At 42.4% G+C, this 24,540-nt stretch overlaps 1 non-coding gene and 1 pseudogene across 1 annotated transcript; both read left to right on the forward strand.

The window, feature by feature from the left end:
• Positions 1–1,641: 1,641 nt before the first annotated feature.
• LOC111959083 (neural cell adhesion molecule 1-like) lies at positions 1,642–24,099 on the forward strand (annotated as a pseudogene).
• On the forward strand, positions 2,275–2,351 carry trnav-uac (transfer RNA valine (anticodon UAC)). Its single transcript has one exon. It is a non-coding gene; the product is annotated as a tRNA-Val (tRNA).
• Positions 24,100–24,540: the final 441 nt, after the last annotated feature.

The following is a 24,540-nucleotide window of genomic DNA, read 5'->3' on the forward strand; positions in this document are numbered from 1 at the left end:
AAGCTCAGATATTGGTTGCTAAACTGTGATTACATCACCTACCACATTTGTTTAGATACTGTAGCTGTCATGCCAGAGTGACAATGCTTTAACCTATATGAGTATGTGAGTGTGCACCTTAAATAGACAAGTCTTGTACCAAAATGAATAGTACGTAGGTTTCCGGCTTGGCTTGAAACTGAACTGTGTTTTCATAGGATTCTGTGGAAAAAGACTTAATTTGCGTCCCAAATGACCTTCATGCTCATTTTACGATAAACACCATGCCCTAGTTTCCAGGATGTTCACAATCAAAGGGGCAGATGCGGTGCCGGAGTTCGCAGATTGTTAATTTGATTGCAAGATTTATACTGAAATGTGTGTACATAATCTCCTCTTAACTCTACATTGGAAGTGAGGGATCCCACTGGGCACAGACGTCAGTTCAAAGTCTAGTTCTGATTTATATTTTGGTTGAGTTGTCAACTAACGTGAATTCAACGGGAAATCAACACAACATTTTCACCATGTCATTGGATTTAGGTTAAAAGTTTGGTGAAGAAAAGATGAAATGCCCTCACGTTGATGACTTTTTATTTGGAAATGTAGTTGTTTTTTAACCAATTAAAAACATATTTAGCTTTTTTTACTTCATCATGAGTAAAATAAATAAATATATATTATTGTAATGTTTTTGTATTGAAGGATGGGCGTCCATAGATTATACACCACTATCAATTGTTTGACATTCCATCAATTGTTTAACTCAGCTGTTCTGGCAGAGGACCTGGTTAACGAAGCACAATATCTAATTGACTGGGTATGCCCCCGGAGAATATACCCTGATGAAGACAGGTTGTCTGTCGAAACGTTGGATATTAGGTTATTAAATTATTACATCTGAGCTCATAGAGTGTGCGGCTCTCCTTTAATTTTTCATATGTCCCCGGAGAAACCTTATTGTTGCGCTCCCTAAAAAAAGTATAAAATACGGCCTATGGTCGATTTATCACGTCTCATACTGCATCTCTCAGCTATGTCAGAATTACTGTAGTGTGAAACTAATCTATACCTTGTGCAGCGCACAAGTAACAGTTTATTTTGGAGTTGGGTAATTAAAATAAGTGCTCTCCATAAAATAAGTGCACTATGTACAATCCCTGTATCTTGAATATTTATATTCTGAGACTTTATTTTTCCATTCATGCCACACTGTCATTTCAGCTACTTTGATTGTATTGTTTTCTTTTTTGTACCTAGTGTTATTTATGCTGGGAACATAAATTATCAACATTTTACATGAGCTTTCCAGAGAAATCGGACACAAAGTGTGACAAGATGAGGTCAAGAAACGAAAAAGCTTTATTAAATCAAGAATACATGTTTTATTTGCATATCTTAATTTCATCACATTATGAATTCAGATGAACTTGCTCTTTAACTTAAACTGATGGAGTCGAGTGATYAAAATATCTTCTTCCATCTCCTCCCTGGGGGAGTGGGGAGTGCAGAGTTCCTTTTATCCGGTGTTTTGGAGCGGAGGCAGGGGCCTGCGGTGGCGCCTGATAGGGTAGGGAAGGCTGCTTTCCAGCATTATTTCCCCCCGGTGCATGATCTGAACCGAAAATGTCAAGGGGTGTGGATTTGAGCAGGGGAGGGCGGCGTGCAGAGATGTTAGAGATTGTGGGGTCCCTGTCTGTCTCCCTGGTTCTAACCTCTTGCCTATAAAAGCATGAAATATATGTTTCCACCACTGTTGTATTTCACACGCAATTGCATGCAGCAGGTGTCAAGGACTACATCGATCCATTCATTGAGGATAGTGGCAACGTTGAGATAGAAATGGCTGAATCGATGCTCATCTTGAGAATGTGTTCCATAATGCTGGTCCTTGGTTTTTCAGGTGAGAATACAAAATCCTAAACACTTCAAGGTTTGAATATTTCTGTAAATAATCATATTAATTAGACCTACTTTTATATTTGTTGGGAGTGGGACTATTTTTTGTTTTTAATTTTATTTGATTATTTATTGGTTTATTTGTTCATTATTTGTCAATATGCATTTGCCTATAGTTTAAATAATATAGACATATATAGACAATAAATGTCACTGTTGGCGTTCATTTCTTTGAATATGTGATATTTATGCTTCCGTGTAATGACTATCTTCATTAAAACCCTTGAAATCAGTATATCAGAGCTGGTATAACCTATATCGGATGATCATATCACTGCTACAGATGTAGGATCTTAATTTGATCAACCTGTTGCAGGAAAACTTTCCTGTGCTGTAGGTCCCGTGTGGCTCAGTTGGTAGAGCATGGCGCTTACAACGCCAGGGTTGTGGGTTCATTCCCCACGGGGGGACCAGGATGAATATGTATGAACTTTCCAATTTGTAAGTCGCTCTGGATAAGAGCGTCTGCTAAATGACTTAAATGTAAATGTAGGACATTTAAAACTTGGTGTGTGTTTAAAAAGCCTTCTGGAGTTTGAAATTTCCACTTTGACATTTCAGACTTGATTTTCCCTTAAAATACATTTATCAACCCGTACAAAAATGTAAATTCTTTATAATCCACATAATAATGCACATTTCCTGTTGCTGCAGTATTATTTTCCTGCTGTAGCAAACTGGCTCAAATTAATATCCTACATCTGTATGGTTCTCCTCACAGGGAACATGGTTCACAGTTTGTGTTCTGTTATGCGATGCACTGGACTTGTTTGTCTTACTTTTCATTGACATGTTTTTTAATCTTACCTAAGGGATTCAATCCAACTTTACAGAGCTAACTAAAGTGAACATTTTCCTTGCCAATGTTCCCTACATGTACAATATATAGCACTTTCAATACATTCCTCAAGTACATGAATGTGGTGCTACAGCTATACAGCATCCCGAATGCTAGGACATAGGAGAGAATACTGAGTTTGGTCATCTCATATGTTAAAAAATAGATTTTCTTTATTCTATCTCTACTGAGTTTCATCAGTGTGAGGTGTACCCAGAGCAATGTCCAAGCTCATCTGTTCCGGAGGCTGAATTGTAATAGGAGATGCTTTCTGAATCCACCCCAGCCCATAATGTGGCAGTAATCTTTAAAATGCCAAAAAAGAGATGCCAACTAACTACTCTTATTCTAATTCCACCACATCTAAACTCTAATTAACCCAGCCGTGATTGTTAAGGCTATATCATCCCTCTGCTGTAATTTGGTTTTGGCTCAAAGAGCCCCCTGACCTTGTTTTACAACCAAATTGATTATAGGGGAAAGGAAAGCAAAAGGTTGGAAATCTATCCAACCATTTCACCTTTCAGTGGCCAACAAAGACAAAGGACAGAAATAAAGGAAGTTATGAGGCGAAGGAGATGTGGCCATATAAGAGAATTGGGACGCAGCCATACAGCCATTCTCAGCCACAGCCATGCAGCCTGTCTCAGCCTTAGTACAGGAAGGAATAGTGTGCTGCTCAGGAAGTCCACCACTGCCAAGGTCCCTGCTTGTTTTTTCCTGGCCGCCTGTCAGCATGCTGCAATTAGTCCCTAGGAGCCTATTTGTAGGCCTAACTTACTATCTCCAGATGGATGGCAATCTGCAGGGCTTCAGCGTTGACATGAGCAATAGAGACCTCACTCCTTCTGCAGGTGTCCCAGGTCAAATCAATCAACTGATCTCTCTTATAAATGTATAGTGTTGATGAGTGCATCGTTACAGTCTGTTGTAGAGATACAGTGTAGAAAATACATGACAGTTGTGGTTTGGTGGTATTTGATTAATCACACTAATGTATTCTTAGTCAAGTCGATAGGCATGCCCAAATGTTTGGCTCTAGGTTCTCCATTTCAATAGTTATTCCAGAATATAGAAGTTTCAAGTGGTGTTACTGTTAGGTGTCCAAAACGGTTGTTATAATATTGCTCTTCTTCTTCATGTGTCAGAGGCCAAAATGGAAATCATCAACCCCAACAAGATTTTGCTGGGTGAGGAATCCATGCTCCTCTGCAAAGGTTGGTAAACATATGTTCTGGCATTTCCATAAAAGCAACATCCTTACCTATGGTTTTAACAATCTTACCAAGGTAGAGTGTCTTCTGCATATTCTAAGTACATCGTGGCAATATGCAGTGTATGAATATATAATATATATAAATATATATATATATATATTATTAATATATATAATATAAATATATATATATATATACATATAATATACAACATATATTATGTACAGTTGAGTTCGGAAGTTCACATATTCTTAGGGTTGAGTCATTAAATACTTCGTTTTTTTCCTCAACCACTCCACAATGTCCTTGTTAACAAACTATAGTTTGTCAAGCTCGGTTAGAGGACATCTATACTTTTGTGCATGACACAAGTCATTTTTCAACAATTGTTTAACAGACAGATTATTTCACTCTTATAATCACTATCACAATTCCAGTGTCAGAAGTGTTAACATACATCTAAGGTTGAGCTGTGCCCTTAAACAGCTTTGCGAAAATTCCTCAGAAAATATTCATGGCTTTAGAAAGCCTTCTGTAAGGCTAATTGACATCATTTGAGTCAATATTTTGGAGGTGTACTTGGATGTATTTTCAGGCCTACCTTCAAACTCAGTGCCTCTTTGCTTGACATCATGAGAAAATCAAAAGAATTAGCCAAGACCTCACAAAAAATTGTAGACCTCCACAAGTCTGATTCATCCTTGGGAGCAATTTCCAATGCCTGAAGGTACCACGTTCCTTCTGACAAAAATAGTACGCAAGCTATAACCCCCATGGGACACCACAGCCGTCATAACCGCTCAGGAAGGAGAACGCGTTTCTGTCTCTAAAAATGAACGTACTTTGGTGTGAAAATTGCAAATCAATCCAGAACAATAGCAAAAGGACCTTGTGAAGATGCTGGAGGAAAACACAGTAAAACGAGTCCTATATCGACATAACCTGAAAGGCCGCTTCAGCAAGGAAGAGCCACTGCTCCAAAACCCGCCATAAAAAAAGCCAGACACGGTTTGCAACTGCACATGGGGACAACGATTACTTTTTGGAGAAATGTCCTCTGGTTTGATGAAACAAAAATAGAACTGTTTGCCATAATGACCATCATTATGTTTGGAGGAAAAAGGGGAGGCTTGCAAGCCGAAGAACACCTTCCCAACCTTGAAGCACGGGGTTGGGCACATCATGTTGTGTGTGCTTTGCTGCAGGAGGGACTGGTGCACTCAAAAAATAGATGGCACATGAGGTGGAAAATTATGTGGATATATTGAAGCAACATCTCAAGACATCAGTCAGGAGTTAAAGCTTGGTCAAATGGGTCTTCCAAATGGACAATGACCCAAGCATACTTCCAAAGTTGTGGCAAATGGCTTAAGGACAACAAAGTCAAGTATGGAGTGGCCATCACAAAGCCCTGACCTCAATCCCATAGAAAATTTGGGTGGCAGAACTGAAAAAGGTGTGCGAGCAAGGAGGCCTACATACCTGACTCAGTTACACCAGCTRTGTCAGGAGGAATGGGCCAAAATTCACCCAACTTATTGTGGGAAGCTTGTGGAAGGTTACCCGAAACGTTTGACCCAAGTTACACAATTTAAAGACATTGCTACCAAATACTAATTGAGTGTATGTAAACTTCTGACCCACTGGGAATGTGATGAAAGAAATAAAAGCTGAAATAAATCATTCTCTCTAGTATTATTCTGACATTTAACGTTCTTAAAATAAAGTGGTGATCCTAACTGACCTAAGGCAGGGAATTTGACTAGGATTAAATGTCAGGAATTGTGAAAACTGAGTTTAAATCTACTTTGCTAAACTGTATGTCAACTTCCGACTTCAACTGTACATATGTTAAAGCTACTGGCCGATAGCTTGTTGGCCTCATTGGGACCTTCCCTGGCTTCCGGATTGGTACCTCTACTGCTTCCTTCCTACTCCTCACCAATGCTCCACACTCCTCCGTCCAGCATGGGACTGCTTTCTTCTGCCCTGAACTCTTAGGATTGAGTGTATGTAAACTTCTGACCCACTGGGAATGTGATGAAAGAAATAAAAGCTGAAATAAATCATTCTCTCTACTATTATTCTGACATTTCACATTCTTAAAATAAAGTGGTGATCCTAACTGACCTAAGACAGGCAATTCTTACTAGGAATAAATGTCAGGAATTGTGAAATACTGAGTTTAAATGTATTTGGCTAAGGTGTATGTAAACGTCCGACTTCAACTGTGTATATATATATCCTTAACAATTTTTTTTATATATGATACATATAATCACACATAACCCCTCTTAGCTGGTGGGGAAGGAGACATCACCTGGCAGAAAGATGGAGAGGATGCTGAAGGTGACCAGGTTGAGAAAGTAGATGAGACATCGTCAAAACTGTTCATCAGGGATGCCAAGTTGGAGGATGCAGGACTGTACACATGCTTATGTGAATTTGACACCGGTCACGTAGATCATACAATTCAGACCATCTTTGTCTACGGTAAGATGTTTAAGGTAAAAGTTTTCACCTGGCTAATATGACCAAGAGTCAGTGTTGAAGGGTTTTTCTCGTATTGTTTGAGTATTGAGCTAATTAGTGTTGTCTTGCAAGATCAAAGACAGATAGGTCATATCTCTGTAACACACACACGTTTGTTTTAGTATCCTTGTGGGGACCAAAACAGTCATTCCCATTCAAAATCCTATTTTCCCTCACCCCTAACCCTAACCTTAACTCCAAACCCCCAACTCAATTCCTAACCCTAAACCCTAACCCTAATTCTAACCCTAAACCTAACCCCTAAGCCTAAAATAGCCTTTTTCCTTGTGGGGGAGAGTGAAATTTTCCTTAATCCTAACCTTAGCCCCAAACCTCAAACCCCCAACCCAACCCAACTCCTAACCGTAACCCCTAACCCTAATTCTAACCCTAAACCCTAAGCCTGAAATATCCTTTTTCCTTGTTGGGACCGGTGAAATTTTCCTTGAGGATAGTAAAACCAAAAACCAAAAACACACACACACAATGACCCTTTCGCTCTCTCCATCCCTCTCTCAACTCACCCAGAGCGGCCATCCTTTGGGGAAACACTGTCCTACCATGAGTTCCTGGAGGGTCAAGATGTGGTCATCACCTGCATGGTCACTGGCAAGCCGGAGGTGGAAGTCAACTGGGAGAGGGACCATGAGAAACTGCAATCTGAAGGTAGGAGGGGTACCCTCGGTTCTGATTGTTCATGTGGTATGGGGGTCTCTTTGCTTCCTAGCTCCTCACACTAGCTGCTGCCTGCCTGCCGGTGACCGATGGAGAGGTGGCGATGGTGGACAGGCTGTTGAGCGGCAGAAGGGGTCACGTAGCTCATAGGCTAATCTGATTTGCCGTCAAATCGAGGGATGTTTTCCGGACTTCCCCGGGAAACATCTGATTCAATCTGTCATCTTTTTCCAGAGGGACAAAACACACTGAAAATAACAGTCAGACAAGCCCTGACCCTGTTTCATGTGAACGCCACCATTGACAACCTTAAAGAGAGAGCGTGATTGCTTTTTGAAGCTTGGTTATATTGATGATTAAGCAGAGAGAACGTGTTCCTGACGCTGAGATGGGGCTGATCTTTCTTTTCCCTGTTGCCGTCTTTTGCTCCCAGCAGGTCGGATCACAAGACTAAAAGACAACTCTCTACAGATCAACAACATCAACAGGAAGGATCACGGAACATATACCTGTGAGGCTAAAATCAAGGACCGGCCCATTTTTGAAAAGCTCGACATCTCCATCTCCGTCAARGGTGGGGTTACTCAAAGTGCAGTAGGGAATAAGGGATATTTTAGGATCTTTATTTCGTACAAACTCTGTATAGACCAGAGGATTAGGTGTGTTGTTGTTGACTATAATAAATCATGTCTCCTCTGACCCTCCTGCTGTAGTTCCCCCCACAGCGAAAATCCATGAGGAGGTGAAGAAAGTCACGGCTGGACCAGAGACCAATGTCTCCCTCAGCTGTCTGGTCGAGGGAGTCCCCCAACCGAACATCATCTGGACAGTGTGAGTGTGTGTGTGTTTCTTCACACTGATGTGCATGTGTGTAAAGCCAGAGTATCAGTTTGCAATAACACAGAGAGAGAGCGAGAGAAAAACTAGTGTGTATTGGAAAGTGTATGTTTGGGTGAAGGCCTCCAGTGTGTCTATATTTATGTGGTCATTTATGTCTCAGTACACCACTAATGTGGCGTGCCATCCTGTCTGTGTGGTTGACTGTGTGTCTCACTTCCTGTCAACTTCCTTATCAGCAGCATGCTAATGTTCTGTAGCACCAGGCCTCACTTCTGCCTGTCTGTCTGTTGGCGCTTCCCTCCTCAGCCCAGATTCTTCAGATGAGTCCCGCTACAAGTACAACTCAGACAAGAGCGAGCTGATTATCTCGTCCGTTGTCAGGAGCGACTACGGAGAGTACATCTGCACGGCCAAGAATAAAATCTCAGAGAGCAGTGCCATGATCATGCTGGATGTCTCAGGTGTGGTTTGTTAGAGAACATCAGGAAACACACTCCTCCTGGAAACAAACAGCTTTAGCTTCATAAGACCAAGCTTTCTCCAAAATAACAGATAAAAAATGGCTTGTTATTTGAATACTTCCTTCCAGATGTTTACGTTCCTGATATACAGAGATATCATGGAGAATTTGATTCTGTGTAAGCAACCATTTTCTGTCAGACAGTCTAGTGAGCCTGAGTTTCAGAAAACAAACCATTTGATCCCATTCAAACCCATTACCCGTGTAACATTTTCAACCAGGGAAAAGCAGCATTGTGTGTCTCTCATCAGATATATATTTTTTTTAATCTTCAGGTGTTTTCAGAAAGATTGATGGAAAGAATGGGCACCTTTGAGGAAAATGGGGAAGGTTCATGCTTTTTCAATTTCAGTCAAGTTCTAGGTTTAGTATTTTTTTCCCAAATCTAGTTCTGGGGAGGGTCATGTAATTTGTAATTGATGAAATTCCAATATTTCTTAGTGTTTTAAAATGAGTTGATTATAAGGCTATATATCGATGTGTGCCCGATGCCGTCCCTCATCTCTGATTCTCCACTGGTCACACAATATCAGGTGTGCCTATAGGCTATTTAGTGTGGTCTCAATCAAATGATCCATAGCTTATAGGCTATAGGCTATGAAATGCATGCTTGCAGAAGCACAGAGAAAAGTTATATTTCTACGATAGAAGCTGATTAAACAGCATGATCATTAAACAGGTGCACCTTGTGCTGGGACCATAAAAGACCACTCTAAAATGTGCAGTTTTGTCACACAWCACAATGCCACAGATGTCTCAAGTTTAAAGGGAGTGTACAATTGGCATGCTGACTGCAGGAATGTCCAAGAGAGCTTTTGCTGGAGAATTGAATGTTAATTTCTCTACCATAAGCCGTCGTTTTAGAGAATCTGGCAGTACATCCAACCGGCCTCACAACCGCACACCATGTGTAACCACGCTAGCCCAGGACCTCCACATTCGGATTCTTCACCTGCGAGATAGTCTGAGGAGGGGAAGGGTTGGTGCTGAGGAGTATTTCTGTCTTTAATAAAGCCATTTTGTGGGGAAAAACGAATTCTGATTTGCTAGGTCTAGCTCCCCAGTGGGTGGACCTGGCTCCCAAGTGGGTGGACCTATGCCCTCCCAGGCCCACCCATGGCTGCTCCCCTGCCCAGTCATGTGAAATCCATAGATTCGGGCCTAATTAATTTATTTCAATTAACTGATTTCCTTCTATGAACTTACTAAAATCTTTGAAATTGTTGCATGTTGTGTTTATATTTTTGTTCGTATAATTCTATCACTATCGATTGATTAATCTATTCACGTTCTGTGCAACAGAAGATGTTTAAACCCAGACAGCTTTTAGGGAAACACTTGTGACCTTCTCTCGTTGGGTTAAGCCATTGAAGAAGAGTAGCCACTAGTTAAAACTTACATTTTTTCTGCGTCGGTAGTCCTACTCTGTCTGGGGTGGAAAGGTAGGCCTAACTTCAAGATTCCTCATAATGTCTCAGATTTAATTATTTGCAAACAAGGACAGTTTCATTTAAAACAAGACATTTGGCATTAAAGAAATATGATAAGATGAACACATAGGGACAACTCTTTGTCCATTCTTAGCCTGTAATTTCGGTAGTTTGTATGTTATTAAAAAATATTCTGCTAATATGTAAAATGACGTAGAATTGCATGAAAGGTTTATAAAAGGCAATTTTTTCTCGGACCTGCAAATACGATTATAGATTTATGCAATGCTTTTACTATAAAGGAAATCTTTCCACCCATACTCTTGTCCACGGTGGTCTGCGAACTCACAACCTTCTGCCCCCGGGCTGCAGCCCTGTGCGCAATAAAAATTCCTGTGCTGTCATGTAATGCTTACAAGACATAGAACAGTTTCTAAAACTTCATATCTAAGGCTCTGGTCTGTCCAAGAAGTGAGGGTAAATGGTAGACATGTTCTCTGTTATCCACTTTATGTTTTAATTATTATTATTATTATTGGGTATAGGGGAGGGTCACTTGTTTTTTCCCCCAAGCATTCAGGGAGGGTTTAGGTAAAATATATTTTGCTGAAGGGAGGCCCATCCATTTTCATTTCAGAGAGGTCCGTTTTTCTCCATGTAACCCTTATTATAAATAACTTTCACTCCCTAACCAGATACAATGCCAATATCTTGCTGGCTTAACCATACACACTATCAATATCTTTCTGGTCTTCGAAGCCATCTGAACACACAACAAAATAATTGTTCCTATTTAACAGAAGATGCTCATATATTGTTAATAATTTACACATATTCTTATCTATTGTAATTTGTTTGTTATTGTCACACAAAGCACTCAGTTTGTCCTGTCTCTTGTTCTGTACGTGTTTACAGAGCATCCTGTAGCAGTGCTGAGCCAGAAGAAGATGGAGCTGGAGCCAGGCCAGACTCTCTCAGTGTCCTGTAACGTCTCAGGACACCCTATGCCCGCGCTGCAGTGGGTCAGGAAGACCAACAATGACCACCTGCTAACAGTGGTAAGACAGATGATACGTTCACACAGTGGCATTAATTACAACAACTATTGGGGGAGAATCAGGCAGAGAATACATTTTTTGTTATATTTCTCTCCTCTGAGTTCCTGTCTGGTTGTGTTTGTGTGGATACAGGACACTGGTGGAGGTCGAGTGAGAATGGAGGATGGCTATGTCCTGGTAGTTGACAATGTGACGCCCTCAGATGGAGGGCTGTACAGCTGCATGGCTATCAGTCCTGCTGGCAACGCCTCCACAGACTTCAGCCTGCAGAGTAAGGCCACTCTTGACCTTCCTACTCTGTTATGATAATACTTAGCGCTAACACAACATTCCACTGGACAGAGACGTCAGTTCAATGTGAATTCAACGTGAAATCAACAGAAAATGTCACCAAGTCTTTGGATTTAGGTGAAAAAAATATGTTTAATTAAGTTGATTACTTTTTTCAAATCCAATCAGTTTTCCACGTTGATTCAACGTCATTGCATTCCATTTTTTGGTTTTAATGACATGGAAACAACATTGATTCAATCAGTTTTTACCTTTCTATAAAGGGACAAGCAGCCACAAACCACTATAAAATTCTAAAATAACTGAAAACAGTGGGAGATTTTAGCTAAAGTGTAGGTACTCTAAACTCAGCAAAAAAAGAAACGTCCCTTTTTCAGGACCCTGTCTTTCAAAGGTAATTCATAAAAATCCAAATAACTTCACAGATCTTCATTGTAAAGGGTTTTGACACTATTTCCCATGTTGTTCAATGAACAATTAATAAACATGCACCTGTGGAATGGTCGTTAAGACACTAACAGCTTACAGACGGTAGGCAATTAAGGTCACAGTTATGAAAACTTAGGACACTAAAGAGGCCTTTCTACTGACTCTGAAAAACACCAAAAGAAAGCTGCCCAGGGTCCCTGCTCATCTGCGTGAACATGCCTTAGGCATGCTGCAAGGAGGCATGAGGACTGCAGATGTAGCCAGGGCAATAAATTGCAATGTCCGTACTGTGAGACGCCTAAGACAGCACTACAGGGAGACAGGATAGCTGATCATCCTCACAGTGGGAGACCACGTGTAACAACACCTGCACAGGATCGGTACATCCGAACATCACACCTGCGGGACAGGTACAGAATGGCAACAACAACTGCCCAAGTTACACCAGGAACGCACAATCCCTCCATCACTGCTCAGACTGTCCGCAATAGACTGAGAGAGGCTGGACTGAGGGATTGTAGGCCTGTTGTAAGGCAGGTCCTCACCAGACATCACCGGCAACAACGTCGCCTATGGGCACAAACCCACCGTCGCTGGACCAGACAGGACAGGCAAAAAGTGGTCTTCACTGAAGAGGCGCGGTTTTGTCTCACCAGGGGTGATGGTCGGATTCGTGTTTATCGTCGAAGGAGCGAGTGTTACACCGAGGCCTGTACTCTGGAGCGGGATGGATTTGGAGGTGGAGGGTCCGTCATGGTCTGGGGCGGTGTGTCACAGCATCATCGGACTGAGCTTGTTGTCATTGCAGTCGCGTTACAGGGAAGACATCCCCCTCCCTCATGTGGTACCCTTCCTGCAGGCTCATCCTAACATGACCCTACAGCATGACAATGGTACCAGCCATACTGCTCGTTCTGTGTGTGATTTCCTGCAAGACAGGAATGTCAGTGTTCTGCCATGGGCAGCGAAGAGCCTGGATCTCAAACCCATTGAGCACGTCTGGGACCTGTTGGATCGGAGGGTGAGGGCTAGGGCCATTCCCCACAGAAATGTCCGGGAACTTGCAGATGCCTTGGTGGAAGAGTGGGGTAACATCTCACAGCAAGAACTGGCAAATCTGGTGCTGTCCATGAGGAGGAGATGCACTGCAGTACTTAATGCAGCTGTGGGCCACACCAGATACTGACTGTTACTTTTGACCCCCTCTTTGTTCAGGGACACATTATTCAATTTCTGTTAGTCACATGTCTGTGGAACTTGTTCAGTTCATGTCTCAGTTGTTGAATCTTGCTATGTTCATAAAAATATTTACACATGTTAAGTTTGCTGAAAATAAACGCAGTTGACAGTGAGAGGACATATCTTTTTTTGGTGAGTTTATTTATATTTGCAGTATTCACCGTTTTTTATTTCTAATGTGTAACGGCAGCCTTCCTTCTCTTCAAGAGAAGAGGAGGTGTAGCAGGGATCGGACCAAGACGCAGCGTAGTTGGTGCTCAACATATTTAATAATGATAAACAGTGAACACTTAACAATTACAAAAATAACAAAATGTGGCAAACCGATACAGTCCTAGCTGGTGCAGAGAAAACACAGAGACAGGAAACAACCACCCACCAACCCCAACACAAAACAAGCCACCTATATATGATTCCCAATCAGAGACAACACAAAACACCTGCCTCTGATTGAGAACCATATTAGGCCAAACACAGAAACAGACAAACTAGACACACAACATAGAATGCCCACCCAGCTCACGTCCTGACCAACACTAAAACAAGCAAAACACACAAGAACTATGGTCAGAACGTGACATAATGACAATGTTCTTATTCTTTCATCTCTGACATGCTCATTCCCTCTTCACCTCTCTGTCTTTGAACTGCTCTGCACCTCCCTCCTTTCTCCCTATTTCCCCCTCCTTCAATCCTCTCGCTCTCCATGTTTCTCTCATCTCTCCTCCCCCAGCCTGGCCAGGTAAAGCATCCCAGGTAAGTGGCACCCCAGGGCCCACATCGGTCCACTTCACCCTGGGTGCTTCCCTGGTGGACGGGGGCTCTCCCATCACCCACTTCACCCTCCAGTGGAAGACAGGACGTGAGAACAATTGGCAGGAGAGAGTCATCCAGTCCACAGGTAAAAACCTGACTCTCAGTGCCCAAACTATTTAATGAAATACTGTAGATGATGTTTGAGACAGATGAAGCCAATGAATACGCTGAGGACTAGAAGTCGTAACTGAACACGGATTTCCATAAACCAGGGGAGGCCTCTGATGACCATTTTAGTGATATGACTAGTTATGAGTAGTTTGATTAGTTTGAGTGAATACATACAGTGGGGAGAACAAGTATTTGATACACTGCCCGATTTCAGGTTTTCCTACTTACAAAGCATGTAGAGGTCTGAATTTTTATCATAGGTACACTTCAACTGTCAGAGACGATTAAAACAAAAATCCAGAAAATCACATTGTATGATTTTTAAGTAATTAATTTGCATTTTATTGCATGACATAAGTATTTGATACATCAGAAAAGCAGAAAGGTACAGAAACCTTTGTTTGCAATTACAGAGATCATACGTTTCCAGTTCTTGACCAGTTTGCACACACTGCAGCAGGGATTTTGGCACACTCCTCCATACAACCTTCTCCAGATCCTTCAGGTTTCGGGGCTGTCGCTGGGCAATACGGAATTTCAGCTCCCTCCAAAGATTTTCATTGGTTCAGGTCTGGAGACTGGCTAGGCCACTCCAGGACTTGAGAAGCTTCTTACGGAGCCACTCCTTAGTTGCCCTGGCTGTGTGTTTTGGGTCGTTGTCATGCTGGAGACCCAGCCACGACCCATCTTCAATGCTCTTACTGAGGGAAGGAGGTTGTTGGCCAAGATCTCGCGATACATGCCCCATCCATCCTCCCTCAATACGGTGCAGTCGTCCTGTCCCTTGCAGAAAAGCTCCCCAAAGAATGATGTTTCTACCTCCATGCTTCATGGTTGGATGGTGGTTCTTGGGTTTACTAATCCTTCTTCTTCTCCCAAACACGGCGATGGAGTTTAGAACCAAAAAGCTCTATTTTTGTCTCATCAGACCACATGACCTTCTCCATTCCTCCTCTGGATCATCCAGATGGTCATTGGCAAACTTCAGACGGGCCTGGACATGCGCTGGCTTGAGCAGGGGGACCTTGCGTGCGATGCAGGATTTTAATCCATGATGGCGTGGTGTGTTCTTAATGGTTTTCTTGTAGACTGTGGTCCAGCTCTCTTCAGGTCATTGACCAGGTCCTGCCGTGTAGTTCTGGGCTGATCCTCACCTTCCTCATGATCATTGATGCCCCACGAGGTGAGATCATGCATGGAGCCCCAGCCGAGGGTGATTGACCGTCATCTTGAACTTCTTCCATTTTCTAATAATTGAGCGCAACAGTTGTTGCCTTCTCACCAAGCTGCTTGCTATTGTCCTGTTAGCCCATCCCAGCCTTGTGCAGTCTAACAATTTATCCCTGATGTCCTTACACAGCTCTCTGGTCTTGCCATTGTGGAGAGTTGGAGTCTGTTTATTGAGTGTAACGAGTTCAAACAGGTGCAGTTAATACAGGTAATGAGTGAGAATAGGAGGGCTTCTTAAAAAAAAACGAACAGGTCTGTGAGAGCCGGAATTCTTACTGGTTGGTAGGTGATCAAATACTTATGTCATGCAATAAAATGCAAATAATTACTTAAAAATCATACAATGTGATTTCTGGATTTTTTTTAGATTCCGTCTCTCACAGTTGAAGTGTACCTATATGAAAAAAAATTACAGACCTCTACAGCTTGTAAGAGAAAACCTGCAAAATCGGCAGTGTCTCAAATACTTGTTCTCCCCACTGATAAAAATAATGTGTGTTTCATGCACCCTGTTGTTTGTGTGCAGACCCCCTGGTTATCACAGATCTGAATCCTACACCAACCTACTCTGTCCGGTTTGCCCCACAGAACCACCTGGGTCAGGGAGGCTTCTCCAAGATGCGTCACCGTCCGCACACAGGGCATACGTGAGTGTCACCCTCCTCTTCCTCCTCTCTCTCTCCTCACTCCCAATCGCATCATATCTAGGCAAATGCAGTATAATTATTTCTAATTGTCACCAACTATCATTGTTCAAACTGCATTACTTGTGTTAACAAGCTATATCCATATTGCCTACTGTTTTGAGTGTCTATCTATAGTTGGAGTCGGAAGTTTACATACACTTAGGTTGGAGTCATTAAAACAAATTTTTCAACCACTCCACAAATTTCTTGTTAACAAACTAGATTTTGGCAAGTCGGTTAGGACATATACTTTGTGCATGACACAAGTAATTTTTCCAACAATTGTTTACAGACAGATTATTTCACTGTATCACAAAAGTATCTATATCCACAGACAAACGAGTCCTATATCGACATAACCTGAAAGGCCGCTCAGCAAGGAAGAAGCCACTCCTCCAAAACCGTCATAAAAAAGCCAGACTACGGTTTGTAACTGCACATGGGGACAAAGATCGTACTTTTCGGAGAAATGTCCTCTGGTCTGATGAAACAAAAATAGAACTGTTTGGTGATAATGACCATCGTTATGTTTGTAGGAAAAAGGGGGATGCTTGCAAGCCGAAGAACACCATCCCAACCGTGAAGCACGGGGGTGGCAGCATCATGTTGTGGGGGTGCTTTGCTGCAGGAGGGACTGGTGCACTTCACAATATAGATGGCATCATAAGGAGGGAAAATTATGTGGATATATTGAAGCAACATCTCAAGACATCGGTTAGGAAGTTAAAGCTTGGTCGCAAATGGGTCTTCCAAATGGACAATGACCCCAAGCATACTTCCAAAGTTGTGGCAAAATGGCTTAAGGACAACAACGTCAAAGAGTGGCCATCAAAAAGCCCTGACCTCAATCCTATAGAAAACTTGTGGGCAGAACTGAAAAAGTGTGTGCGAGCAAGGAGGGCTACAAACCTGACTCAGTTACAACAGCTCTGTCAGGAGGAATGGGCCAAGATTCACCCAACTTATTGTGGGAAGCTTGTGGAAGGCTACCCGAAACGTTTGACCCAAGTTTAACAATTTAATGACAATGCTACCAAATACTAATTGAGTGTATGTAAACTTCTGACCCACTGGGAGTGTGATGACAGAAAGATAAGCTGAAATGAAACATTCTCTCTACTATTATTCTGACATTTCACATTCTTAAAAGAAAGTGGTGATCCTAACTGAACTGAATTTTTACTAGGAATAAATGTCAGGAATTGTGAAAAACTGAGATTTAATGTATTTGCCTAAGGTYTATGTAAACTTACGACTTCAGCTGTATATTGGCTGGAAGAAATGTTAATCTGTCATAATTCACTCATTCCACTGTCACATGATCATCCACATGACATCATCACCTGCTCGCTGACGGCTATTCATGCTCCATTATTGCCCCGCTCCTGATGACATCATCCCATTCCATCGGCATTCGGCCCCGCAGGAGGTAAAGTACTGACGTGACGTGTCGAAAAATTCACGGATAACCAACCTCCCTAACATGACAGTAGATTTTACTACAACAGTTTCACACACCCCTGACCTCTGTACCTATTGTACCAACACACTGCCTCTACCCCCCTCCCTCCCCAGGGGAACCAGACAGCCCAGTCCTGGTGGCCAGCGTGGGGAAGGTTGAGGGCAATATGTTCTCAATCCCTTTAACACAGTTGGACAACGGAGGTGCCCCCATTATCCACTACACTGTCCGCTACAGAGTGGTGAGTATGAATGCGTTTCTGTTTTTCAGGGAAGACAAAAGATCAAGACATTACAGAGTGTGCAAGACCTTACACCACCCCTCCTCCTCCTCTCTCTATCTTAGAATAAGGTGGACGAGGACTGGAGGGAGAAGGACCTGCCGTCCAACTCGACAGTGATCAACCTCCATGACCTGCAGTATAAATCAGACTACCACATGGAGGTGCGAGCCGTCAACCCCTACGGCTCCTCCAGCCCAGCCAAGCTGAACTTCAATGTCCCACAGCCTGGTAAGCTGCTATAACATACTGTAGTAGTGAAATAAAGCTTGAGACCTTCCGAGAGGTGGGACAAATACTGGATTGAGCTGAGTAACGTAGTGCTACCACCACCTTTCGATTAACCGGTATGTCAGAGTGAAGGATACACCAGAACTCAACAACAATATAACAAACAATTACATACTTTATTAAACATTTAATTGTCACGGCCGTCGTAGGGAGGAGACCAAGGCGCAGCGTGATAAATGTACATTCTTCTTTATTTAAAGAATGAACACTGAACAAAACGAACAAAATAACAAAACGAACTGTGAAGCTAATATGGCTAGTGCAGACAGGCAACTAAACATAGAATAAGAAKCCARAAAACCAAAAGGGAAAATGGCAACCTAAATATGATCCCCWATCAGAGACAACGATAAACAGCTGCCTCTGATTGGGAACCAATTCAGGCCACCATAGACATACATTTGCCTAGACTTACCAACACCCCATGACATACAAAAAAACCTAGACAATACAAAACAAGCATACCCACCCTCGTCACACCCTGACCTAACCAAAATAATAAAGAAAACATAGATAACTAAGGTCAGGGCGGGACATTCATTTCATGAGACAGCGTGGAGTATCTCAGACAGGCATCCTACTATATTTCTGCTGTCTATGCAACTGAGCCTGAGTAGGAAGAAGAAAACTGTGGTGTAAGGCACACACAAAACTGTGGTGTAAGGCACACACAAAACTATGGCGTTCTGCATCAGCATCGAACAGCCCCCGTGATATGCAACTTTTCAGGGAAGTTAGAAACCTATATACACAGGCAGTTAGAAAAGCCAAGGCTAGCTTTTTCAAGCAGAAATTTGCTTCCTGCAACACAAACTCAAAAAAGTTCTGGGACACTGTAAAGTCCATGGAGAATAAGAACACCTCCTCCCAGCTGCCCACTGCACTGAGGATAGGAAACTCTGTCACCACAGATAAATCCACTATAATTGAGAATTTCAATAAGCATTTTTCTACGGCTGGCCATGCTTTCCACCTGGCTACCCCTACCCCGGTCAACAGCACTGCACCCCCCACAGCAACTCGCCCAAGCCTTCCCCATTTCTCCTTCTCCCAAATCCAGTCAGCTGATGTTCTGAAAGAGCTGCTAAATCTGGACCCTACAAATCAGCCGGGCTAGACAATCTGGACCCTTTCTTTCTAAAATTATCTGCCGAAATTGTTGCAACCCCTATTACTAGCCTGTTCAACCTCTCTTTCGTGTCGTCTGAAATTCCCAAACAGCAGTGCTGTTCTAAGGTCTTCGAAAGCCAAGTCAACAAACAGATTACCGACCATTTCGAATCCCACCGCACCTTCTCCGCTATTCAATCTGGTTTCAGAGCTGGTCATGGGTGCACCTCAGCCACGCTCAAGGTCCTAAATGATATCTTAACCGCCATCGATAAGAAACAATACTGTGCAGCCGTATTCATTGACCTGGCCAAGGCTTTCGACTCTGTCAATCGCCACATCCTCATCGGCAGACTCGATAGCCTTGGTTTCTCAAATGATTGCCTCGCCTGGTTCACCAACTACTTCTCTGATAGAGTTCAGTGTTTCAAATCGGAGGGCCTGTTGTCCGGGCCTCTGGCAGTCTCTATGGGGGTGCCACAGGGTTCAATTCTTGGACCGACTCTCTACTCTGTATACATCAATGATGTCGCTCTTGCTGCTGGTGAGTCTCTGATCCACCTCTACGCAGACGACACCATTCTGTATACTTCTGGCCCTTCTTTGGACACTGTGTTAACAACCCTCCAGACGAGCTTCAATGCTATACAACTCTCCTTCCGTGGCCTCCAACTGCTCTTAAATACAAGTAGAACTAAATGTATGCTCTTCAACCGATCGCTGCCTGCACCTGCCCGCCCGTCCAGTATCACTACTCCGGACGGTTCTGACTTAGAATATGTGGACAACTACAAATACCTAGGTGTCTGGTTAGACTGTAAACTCTCCTTCCAGACTCACATCAAACATCTCCAATCCAAAGTTAAATCTAGAATTGGCTTCCTATTTCGCAACAAAGCATCCTTCACTCATGCTGCCAAACATACCCTCGTAAAACTGATCATCCTACCAATCCTCGACTTCGGCAATGTCATTTACAAAATATCCTCCAATACCCTACTCAATAAATTGGATGCAGTCTATCACAGTGCCATCCGTTTTGTCACCAAAGCCCCATATACTACCCACCACTGCGACCTGTACGCTCTCGTTGGCTGGCCCTCGCTTCATACTCGTCACCAAACCCACTGGCTCCAGGTCATCTACAAGACKCTGCTAGGTAAAGTCCCSCCTTATCTCWGCTCGCTGGTCACCATAGCAGCACCCACCRYTAGCACGCGCTCCAGCAGGTATATCTCWCTGGTCACCCCCAAAYCCAATTCRTCCTTTGGCCGCCTCTCCTTCCAGTTCTCTGCTGCCAATGACTGGAACGAACTYCAAAKATCMCTGAAYCTGGAYACWCTTATCTCCCTCACTAGCTTTAAGCACCAGCTGTCAGAGCAGCTCACAGATTACTGKACCTGTACGTAGCCCATCTATAATTTAGACCAAACAACTACCTCTTCCCCTACTGTAGTTATTTATTTATTTTGCTCCTTTGCACCCCATTATTTCTAATTCTACTTCTACTTTGCACATTCCACTGCAACTCTACCATGCCAGTGTTTTACTTGCTATATTGTATTTACTTCGCATCTGCAGACAGGTGCTTGGACCAATACAAACAGTCAAAAGACCCACATGATAGTGATGAAGGCACATATAGGACCCATCCCTAAAAACTAAACACATTTAACAGGACTCAGCCAACAGAATAGGACAGAGACATGACACTAAAAACATTTAAATGTGGCATTTAAAAACATTTAGCTTGTCTAGCTGACGAGATGCTCCCGTGGGGTCTGAGCGTGTGCACCCTTGCTGAGCCGGCAGGCATGGCAAGTTCCAGGCCGACGGTAGGTACATATCTAAGGTGCACTGAGTAGCCTTAGCCTTAAGCAACAACCCCCCAAAAAAGCTTTCTTATCTGGTTGTCGTCGGCAGCCCTACACAGCAGCGAATAACACCCTCCCACCATTATAGGGTGAGTGCAATATAATTGCAAGGGCTACGGAGCCTCACGTTCACCGAAGGACCGGCTCCTCCGCAACCACCTTTCTGCGCTCTCACCTTCTAATAGTTTTTCCAGAGTCCCGGGCAGAGCTGGCGAACAGGCACAGGTGCCAGCAATTAGTTCATTATTTGGTGATGTCATTCCTTACGAGCTGTTTCACAGCTTTACCACAGTCACATACTGGAAAATGGACTATTGCCCAATGGAGAGGAAAATATCTCTGAAATAAAAACAGTTACAGAACAGAATGCCAGGTCAGGATAAAATGTTTTACTGAGTTTAAATATGATTATCTCTCCCTCTCTGTGTCTTTCTCCTTCTCTCCGTCCCTTTCATCCCCTCCCTCACTCCTTCCCTCCCTTCTTCCCTTTCAGTAGCCAAGATGAATAAGGGTGGGATGGGGAAAGGGGCTGTGGCAGGCATTGTCATAGCCATCTTCTTGGCGCTACTGATCGCTGTGGACGCCACCTGTTGCTACACCAACCGCTGCGGCATGCTGATGTTCCTGGCTGTCAAGCTGTTTGGGCAGAAGGTCCCTGGGATGAAGACTGTGGAGGAGGGTGACGGCACCTCTAATGGGTAATACTGTTCTCTAGCCTACTGTCTGCCTGTTCCTCAATGTAACATATTCAGAGGGTTGTAGTGTGGTTATGTGTGTTTCTCTATATGAACCCTCCTGAGCCTCAGTTTATGTGTCCTTCAATGCAGAGACTTGAAGTTGAATGGGCTAGGAATACCGAGGGATACCATCCCAAAGCTGCAGACACAAAATGGGGAAAAGAATGGGTTGCAGGCGGAGGTCACGTGCGACAAAGCACCCCTCACCAAATTCGAGTAGGTGGCCCATGATGACGTCAGAGGGGTGGACACAGCCCACCCTCGCCCTAAACGGGCTGTGATCCATAAAAAATGGCAAAAAGAGGCACCTCCGCACTTATAAGTCAGCAAGTGTGTTTGATCACTGACTAATTAAATGATAACTAATATACCCATGTGCAAAGTGACACCCTTAGCCATTTTTTTATACCCATTTTAATTGTTAGGTAGCCACCACCCACTTGCTACTGCTAGAGTCTTTGATGACTTGAGCTGACGAACACGGGAATGCCCTCTCAGAATTAGTAGGCACACAGTCTTATTTTCCTGTATTTGCATGTGCATATTTAGTTACTGAGCTAATGACTCATTAAATATTTGCATGGCTAGTTGTATTGAGTTGTATTTTATTTCTAACCTATCATTTCCTATCAGGAAGACGTCCCCCAATGGAGATCCTGCCACAGAGGCCTGAGTTACTGAACAGGAAGTGACATCCTAGTATCTGAAGAATGGAACCTGTAAATGTCAGTAGAAAGGAGGAAGTATTGTGAGTTGAGGGGTCTTAGTTAAATGTTTTTGGAGAGTTCCCAGGACAGTCCATGTTGAGAAAGGATAAGGATTAGGAAAGTTATCTGTGAACTGTAATGTCTAACATTAACAGATTGTTGTAATTTCATCCAGCCCTGTGTAATCTCATGTTAAGTGTTACATTTCCTTGCTTTTATGTTTCAGTACATTCATGTTATGTTTCAGTACATTCATGTTATGTTTCAGTACATTCATGTTATATTTCAGTACATTCATGTTATATTTCAGTACATTCATGTTATATTTCAGTACATTCATGTTATATTTCAGTACATNTTCAGTACATTCATGTTATATTTCAGTACATTCATGTTATATTTCAGTACATTCATGTTATATTTCAGTACATTCATGTTATATTTCAGTACATTAAGGCTGCTGTAAATTGTCAGGGAGACCTTTGTAGTTCATTAATTGAATCATAACTCATTATTTATTAAAGTCTATATTCACTTTAATCTGCAAAACAATCTGTAAGTGACATATCATTACTTAATAAGGACATTTTATCCTAACATATTAACAATATACAGCAGGGCTGCCCAACCCTCTTACTGGACATCTACTGTCCTGTAGGTTTTCAGTCCAACCCTAATTTAGCATATCTTATTCAGCTAGTTAAGGTCTTGTTGAGCAGCTAATTAGTAGAATCAGGTGTGTTAAATTAGCGTTGGACTGAAAACCCACAGGACGGTAGATCTCCAGGAAGAGGGTGGACAGCCCTGATATACAGTATACAGCATAATCACATTAACAAATAACAACGTGTCAAAATTACATCTCTTCAAGTGTTGTAATCATGAGGAATATACAGAGCTCATATATTACAGAACTATATGATGTGCTTATTTTTTAAATAATCTGTTGTTAAATTGCAAATTGCTCATATAATCATTTTATGTTTGTATTTGTTTAATTATCAACATTTTTACTGTTTATTTGTACATTGTACACTGTACATTGTTTGTACATACACATACAGTATAACAGCTATGCATTTTGCTATTTAAAAAATGTGACTTAAAAACATGCTGTTTTTCATTCACTTTTCTTGAGTTTACCATACTGTAGGCCTTGTGGTCTAGATATCAAAGTTCTCTGACCACCTCAGTGTGTTTGTAGTTGGCTGTAGTTAACTGCATCGTCATCCTCTGCCTTGTTATTCCGCTGCCTCCTTTTAAGGGGAACAGGTTTTAATGCAGATCTATATTTGTATTTACCTAGTAGTTATTACTATTTTACAGATACTACGTGATGTAAGCCTGTTGTTGAATTGTTGCGTACACATTTTTGCAAGTTATTATGCAATTGTTTTGATACACATTATTTTACTTGTGGAATTTACTTTGAGCGCCTCACTCACTCTGTGGTTATTTACCTGTGTGAAGGAGCAGGCCTGATATTGAGCTCTGCGTAGTTCATGTCATTAGGATCAGTGATTGGCTTGGCTGACCGTCTCATGTTTTCATAGATGTCCTCTGGTGTAGACAATGTTGCTTTCTGTATATAACAGTCAGAATACAGTTAAAATACTGAGCACTGGCCCCAGGCATAGAATGACTCTCTCTACGCTTTGGCATACTTTAACTAACTCAAAGTTCAATGGGATTGTCACGGTTTTCTTCCTGGGATGAAGGAGAGGACCAAAACGCAGCGCGGCTAGTGTTCAACATGTTTAATAAAGAATAATAACGTGAACACTACAAGCTACAAAACAATAAATGGGAAAACCCGAAAACAGTCCTATCTGGTGCAGAACACAAAGACAGGAAACAATCACCCACAAACAAACAGTGAAAACAAGCAACCTTAATATGGTTCCCAATCAGAGACAATGACAAACACCTGCCTCTGATTGAGAACCATATTAGGCCAAACAACAAACCCAACATAGAAACACAAAACATAGAATGCCCACCCAGCTCACGTCCTGACCAACTAAACAAAGACTAAACAAAGGAAATAAGGTCAGGAACGTGACAGGGATTGATTTACACATTTACCATTCACTTTCATACGAGCTGGTTTTTATTATCTAAGAAAAACAGAACAATAAATTACATGTGTAAGGTTTGTTTCGAAATGACAACATAGCCCATTGGCAATGACAACCACATTTGCGATGACAACCACAGTAAGGCCACTGT

This window comes from Salvelinus sp. IW2-2015, linkage group LG35 (assembly GCF_002910315.2).
Source record: "Salvelinus sp. IW2-2015 linkage group LG35, ASM291031v2, whole genome shotgun sequence".
Taxonomy (NCBI): Eukaryota; Metazoa; Chordata; class Actinopteri; order Salmoniformes; family Salmonidae; genus Salvelinus; species Salvelinus sp. IW2-2015.